This window comes from Bubalus kerabau, chromosome 14 (genome assembly GCF_029407905.1).
Source record: "Bubalus kerabau isolate K-KA32 ecotype Philippines breed swamp buffalo chromosome 14, PCC_UOA_SB_1v2, whole genome shotgun sequence".
Taxonomy (NCBI): Eukaryota; Metazoa; Chordata; class Mammalia; order Artiodactyla; family Bovidae; genus Bubalus; species Bubalus kerabau.
The window spans coordinates 2,240,307-2,247,428 of NC_073637.1; the positions used below are offsets into that span (position 1 = coordinate 2,240,307).

Below are 7,122 nucleotides of genomic sequence, written 5' to 3' on the forward strand. Positions count from 1 at the left end.
CTATGGTCTTCATGATTTTTCACTAATTAAAAACCCTGTAATATCTTCGGATCCATGTAACAAGTATTAACAGAGTACAGATGACATCGAGTTCAAAATGTAGTCTTTGTTGTATACTGGATGCTGTATAAACATCTGGAGAATTCGTGCAGGTAAACTGGAAACAAACACACAGAAAAGTCAGTCCTGGGTTGGCAGCTGGTGCCCCAGCCCCTGCCCCTCCTGACACCCCCACCCCCTACCCCACTGGGGGCTTCAGCTGCTTTGAGAATTCAGAGAAACCTGGAGGACCAAGCAGATCAAGGAGAGAACTCTGTGGCTGACTTTATTCTGACATATAGCTAAAAGCTGCTGGTAAAAAAAAACCCTCAAAAGCCCAATCCAGCTTTCTAGCTGAGATGTGAACAGGACAGAGCAGACAGCCTCCTGCCCTCAGAGTTGCTCGAGCAGGGCTGGGCCCCAGGGCCGGACCCACCAGAGGACCACCCAGAGCAGCACCTGCAAGGGAGGGTGGCCCCTTAGTGGCCGCCGAGCCCCAGATGCCGGTGCACCTCCGTGTGAAATGCTGGCCTCTGCACGGAGAGGTCCAGGGCAGGGCAGCCTCGTGAACCCTGACGGTCTGGGCCCTGTTCCCTCCGAGAACGTGCACGCAGGGCGTGGCCGGCAGCACTGCCGCTGGGGGAGGGATACCCACGCGTCCCTATGCGAGGGGCCTTGGCCATGCTCTGACCACTCCGGCGGCAGTGGGGCGCCAAGGTCACGTTCTCTGCTGTGAGGGTTCTCCCAGGCTAACCTCCGGAGACCCGCTGACCCTCCACTCCCTGGGGCGTGGGCTCCGTGCCCCCGCAGGACCAGGCCGGCCTGTACTCACCCCGAAGCACATCAGGAGCAAGTCCTGACTGTAGCAGAATCCAGCCCCTGTGTTCCCGCCACGCTGCCTGGTCCCATGAGCGCGGGAGGAAGGGTGCAAACACAGAGTGCGGTTAGTCGTGCAACGTCACATGGGGCACGAGGACACACAACGCACACCCGCAGCAGTGCCCACTCCTACTGAGGGTCTGGGGAAACTTGTAGAGGGTGGATGAGCTGGAGAGAGCGAGCCTGGAGGCTGCCACGTGGGGGTCCCTGCCCCCCGGGGTGGGGGGAGGGCGGTCAATGGCACATTTGATAACGTAAACGTGGTCATGGGGACAGATACTCCACATCGGCAGCTGCCAGTCTCTCCTTAGACCTAGGGATTCACAGAGGTCCAGATTCACAGATTCCACATAGTCTATTGTTATTCAATTTTACACTTCCCTCATTCCCTCAGCTGCCAGCTTTACGAGAAAGAGGTACGCGATGACAAGCCCACCATCAAATGTGAGCCCTCGAGATCAGACGAGATCAGGCGCGTTCAGGGTGGTATGGCCGTAGACGGAGGCGGCTGCCGCCGGGCGCCCTAAGAGCCCTGCGCTGCGCCTCCCTTTCGCTCTGACCTGCCGGTCGGGCCAGCCGGCCGCACCTCTCCACGGGGGCGCGCGCTGTACCTGAGCCGAAGGACCCGCGACCAGACTCCGGCCGGCCAATGCCGCCACGCCCCCGAACACCGCCGCCCCGTGGCCAGCAAACGCCTGGCCAGGTTCGGCAGACCGGAGGGCTTCCAGGACCCCCAGCGGCATGCCGGGCGTGCGTGCGTGCGTGCGGGGCCTGGGGGGTGGGCTGAGGGGCGCGGAGGTCTCGGTGCCCTCCCACCCCGGGCCTCTCCAGGCCCGGCTGCGCTCGGCGAACCGGGCATCCCCGGATCCCGTTCGCTGCTCAGGGCCGTGCGGCCCAGAGGTGTCTGGCTTTCGGACCGCTGCCACCCGCTCCCCCGCGGCCCGCGGGCCTCTGAGCCTCCTGTGGGCCTAGGCGCAGCCCAGCCAGGGCCCTGAGCGCCCATCCTGCCGGACACCTGCCCGGTGCCCAAACCCACCGGGAGCCACGGAGGCGCAGTCCTCCCGAGCGCCTCAGTCCCGCCCCTTCGCCCTACCGAGGCCCCCCCCCCCCACTTTCCCCCACGCCGCCGGACAAGCACACAACCTTCCTGAGAGAGCAAACGAGCGACAGGCAGTCACACGGACAGACACACAGACAGTCGACAGCCCGCCGTCGCAAGCTCGTCAGCCAGAGCCATAGCACCTGTGAGAGGCTGGGGCCAGAGGAACGGACGGGCCGCCGGGTGTCAGGAGAGACAGAGGCAGAAAGAGATGAAAGTTCAGAGACAGACTCCAAGACTGCGAGAGGGAGATACAGACAGACAGACAGACGCATGCGCACGCGCGTGTGCGTGTGCACACACACACACACACACACACACACACAGGGAGGCAGAGACAGATGGAGACACAGAGCGAGTGACAGAGAGACAGCAAACAGGAGACAGACAGGGGAGAGAGGATGGCATCGGATCTGAGACAGACACACTGGCACAGCCCGTGACGCACCTCAGAGGAAGGCCACGCGGAAGAAGCAGCTTCCCCAAGGGAGGGGGCGTCAGCCTTGGGCCGGGCCCCGGCTGGACGCGGTGCCCTGGGGCTGGCGGTCACCCGTGGGGACCCCAAGACTTCCTCGAAGCCGAGGTCTCAAAGGTCCCCTTCGGCCTGGCTACCTAAGGCGAGACCCAGCCCCCACCCCCAGGCCAGAGGGTGAGTGTGTGAGAGTGTGTGTGAGTGTGTCGGTGGGTGAGGGTGGGGTCGGGTCGACTTGGGGCCGGGTGGATACCCAGAGTGGAGGGGGAGGGTGTGGAGGCCGGGGGTTGGGAAGCTTGCGTGTCCTCTTGCTGTCTCTCTCTCCCTCTTTCTCCGTCTCCCTTACCTGTGGTTTCTAGCTCTTGACCTGTCTCGGCGGCAGGGTGTGTGTGTGTGTGTGTGTGTACCTCCAAACCCAAAGCAACTTTCTATGGAGACATAGTGAAGGGTAAATGCACTCTGACTCATCTGATATATGAGTCTAAAACACTGGACATGTCTGGACTCAAACTTCCAGGGCCGCCTTCCTGCCACCTCTGGCAAGCATTGATGGTGCCACTGTAATCCTCTAAAGGACCGAAAGTCCTGTACAAGTCCAGACATCTGCTCTGTACAGTCTCTGCCTACAGTACAGAAAAGTATAGAACAGAATGACACATTCTTTTTTAATTGTACAGATGAATCAGCTGCTATCTGCTGCCTAGTCAACATGGTCAACATGAGGGAGTCAAGCAAGAGTTCCAAATCTCTTGAATGTGGCCCTTGGAAATACTTCTGCTCTTAGTTGCTCAGTTGTGCCCAACTTTTATGCTACCCATGGACTGTGGCCCGTCAGGCTCCTCTGTCCGTGGCATTTCCCAGTCAAGAATACTGGAGTGGGTTGCCATTTCTTTCTCCAGGGGATCTTCCCGACCCAGGGATCAAACCTGAGTCTCCTGCAGGCGGATGCCTTCCCATCTGAGCCACGATACAACTAATTGCCTACTCAAAACACAAAGAAAAGAGCTAGTGTTCTACTAAGTGGAAAGATGATTTAAGAAACGGAAGCTTTCCTTTGTTGGTATATTTAAATCTTTATTTAGTTATATTTTATTTTTCTGATTAAGGCTACTTGAACAAGGCAATGGAGAAACCCCAGAGTTGAAAAGCAATTGACTTTTTAAAAGAAACATGTGGCAGGTGAAACTTTCTTCATTTTTTAGAGTTGGTTCAATGCAAAATCTTTATTCCACAAATATGACTCTTGTGAACTTTATTTCAAATCTCCACGATGAATCACTAAGGCATCAAGGAAGAAAGGAGTAGAGGTGGAGAAAAAAAGAGCAACCTTTCCCCTTGGCTCCATCTCAACCAGCTGCTTAGTTCCTTCATCTCATGGACTACCATCTGGGATTATCTTGTTTGTCTGATTTTTGTTTGGGGACCGTTTCTAGTCACAAGGCTAGAAACAGTGGAGGGGGGAAGCCCTTCTTTCCATTCCACATCAGACCCAGTGGGCAGTCCAGGCCCTGCCCACTGCATTGAGTCTGTAGCAACAGAATCACCAGTGATGCTGGTTAACAATGCATATTCCTGGAATCCACTCCATTTGCTACTGACTCTTTGAGGTGGTGGTCTGGAACCTATACCCGGAAACTTTCTTGATGATTCCAAATCACACCAAAGTCTGAGGACTATGGAAGATCTTTACATTTCTGGAAGAGCTGCACACCTCCAGAAGGAACCACAAGACTTGCCTGAAATGGTAAAGGTATAAGTATTGGACTGAAAGTTGGAAGGTCTCCACCTTTGCTATGTAAGTAAAATGATCTTTCTTTGAAATGAAAATGGATAATACTAAAAGTTCACATTGTTCTAGAGCATTAAAAAAAAAAAAAACCTAAATTACAGAAATCTGATGTACGAGTTCCTGGAAAGCAAGAACCTATATTTATTGATATGTCTTCATGCCTTAGATTGTGCCTTGAATATAGTGTGCACATCAACAGAAGAAAGAAAAGAACTGAATCGACAAAGATACAAAGAGATCAAAAGTGCTGAGCCAAGTGAAAAGTTGAGGCTTCACAGAACTTTCACACACTGAATAAATATTGAGCACCTACTATGAGCTAGTAGGCATGTAATATGTTTCTGGAAATAGAATGCTGAGAGAAGAAGACACACAGTTCCTTCTTTCCCTGAGACTAATCTAATGATAAATAACAGGCAGATACCTTGAGAACTTCTATAGGGGCCTCTTCCCTCACCAAAAACTGGGTGTCAGAGAAGGCTTTTCAGACTAATAATTGAGTTGAGATCCATAGGTTGAACCAACGTAAACCAGGGTTGAGATGCAGGAAGAATTTCAGGCAGGTAAAATAGCATCTTGGAAGGCTACGTGACAAGGGAACCTTAGTATATTCAAGAAATGAAAAAATGCCCTATGGGATGGAACCAAAAGAGTGCAGAGGGCATTCCAGTGAAAAGAAATCAGAGAAGAAAGTGGAAACCAAGCAATGAAGGGATTTGGTCATATCTTCACTATGATGGGAAAATACAAGAGCAGTTGGAGCAGGGAGGTGATAGAATTGCATCTGCATTTTAAAAAGGTCATCTTGCTCCACATCAGTCATGATTGGACAGACTCAACTCCAAACTACAACGAGGTACCACTTCATATTAGTCAGAATGGTCCTCATGGAAAAGTCTGTAGATAACAAATGCTGGAGAGGATGTGGAGAAAAGGGAACTCGCCTCCACCGTTAGTAGGAATGTGAGTTGGTAGAGCCACTATGGAAAAGAGTATGGAGGTTCCTGAAGGAACTAAAACTAGAAGTACCATATGATTCAGCAGTCCCACTCCCAGGCATATATCCACCAAAAGTGTAACTGAACAAGATACATGCACCGTCTGTGCACATATATCTGTGTGTGCGCGCGGGTGCTCGGGAGCTCGGGTGTTCGCCTGCGAGGATGGGGGGTGGAGGTGGGGCTGGGGGTAGGGCTGAGACTGGGGCTGGGGCTGAGGCTGGAGCTGGTGCAGCCCCCTGGGATTGCCTGAGGCTCGCCAAGGGAGCCCCAGACGGAGACCCGCGGGACGGTCCTCTGGTTTCCTGGAAGCCAAATGCGGAGGGACTCGCGGGCCGCGCGGAGGCAACCCAGGTCTGCAGCGGGAGTCAGTGCCCCGGCCACCCACCCCCCAGGAGGGGCTGGGGCTGCGGGAGCCCAAGAGTTTGGACGTGGGGCGGGGGCTAAAGGAGAGGGAAGGCAAAGAGCCTACAGCACCCGGTATTCCCAGGCGGTCTCCCACCCAAGTACTAACCAGGCCCGACCCTGCTTAGCTTCTGAGATCAGACTAGATAGGGCACGTTCAGGGTGATATGGCCTTAGACGGAGGCTGCTGCCGCCCGGCGCCCTAAGAGCCCTGTGCTGCGCCTCCCTTTCATTCTGACCTGCCGGTCAGCCATTCTGTCTACAAGTAATTTTACTCCCTCCCCTTTCTCTCCCTACTTTCTGAGAGTCTCCCTCCTTCCATACTTGATGGTGTAATGAATGGATGCCTTAGATCATTTTCCCTCAACATTTTTTTCTCTTTATTTTTACATTGATTTCTATGAATTCATCTTCAAGTTTATGGATTATTTCTGCTAGCATCTCAAATGTGCTATTGAACCTATCAATTTTTCATTTCAATTATTTTAGTTTTCAAATCCAGAATTTATGTTAGTTTCCTTTAAAAAAAATAATTTGTAGCTCTTCATTGAGTCTCTCTGTTTGTTGACTTAGTATCATACTGTCATCTAATTCTTCAAACATGGTTCCCTTATTTCATTTTGTAGTTATCATTATTTTGATATTTTATCTTTTGACCTTCATACTGAATTTATAAGTGATATATGAGTTATCAGTGGTATGTTATACAAATGCTTTACTCACCACCATTACAACATTAGAGTTTTCTGATTTTAACTGTATACTTACCTGTCCCAGCAGGTTGATAAAAAGTCCAAGCCTAAAGCCCCTTTAAGGAGGAGGCAAGCTTGCTTTCTTTTTCACATTCTTTTGCCTAAGACAAGTAGGCATTGTAGGAAGCAGTATCTCAGGTTCAAGGACATTCCTCTTTTTGAGCTTTGGATGTATGTTATAGGAAAGGGTCTGGGCAAAACGCTCACATCCTTGAGATGTTTTTTGTCTATTCTCAGAGGCTAGTTGAGACGTATATATGGCCCCACTTAAATTAGTGAGCCCCTTCTGATGTCTGTGTCAGAAGCTTTTTCTGTCACCTTCACTTTAAATAAAATATACACAAAGTTCTGAGTGACTGAGACTGTCTTTGGCCCCAGAGTAATATCTTCTTCTTCAGACACCATGAATCCAGTGGCATCGGTCACCGTTGACTGCTAGGTTATCATCTTGGGGGCTTGTCCAAGATCTTCAAGACAAGGTAAGAACACTCAGAGTTGAGATTCTTTTGCTCTTTTACTGTGGTCTTTACTTTACTACGGAGAAGGCAATGGCACCCTACTCCAGTACTCTTGCCTGGAGAATCCCAGGGGCGGGGGAGCCTGGTGGGCTGCCAACTCTGGGGTCTCACAGAGTCGGACACGACTGAAGCGACTTAGCAGCAGCAGCAGCAGCAGCAGCAGCAGCAGCT

At 51.9% G+C, this 7,122-nt stretch overlaps 1 pseudogene; it reads right to left on the minus strand.

Annotated features, from left to right (window-relative positions):
• Window positions 1-5,741: 5,741 nt before the first annotated feature.
• On the minus strand, window positions 5,742-5,860 carry LOC129627412 (uncharacterized; annotated as a pseudogene).
• Window positions 5,861-7,122: the final 1,262 nt, after the last annotated feature.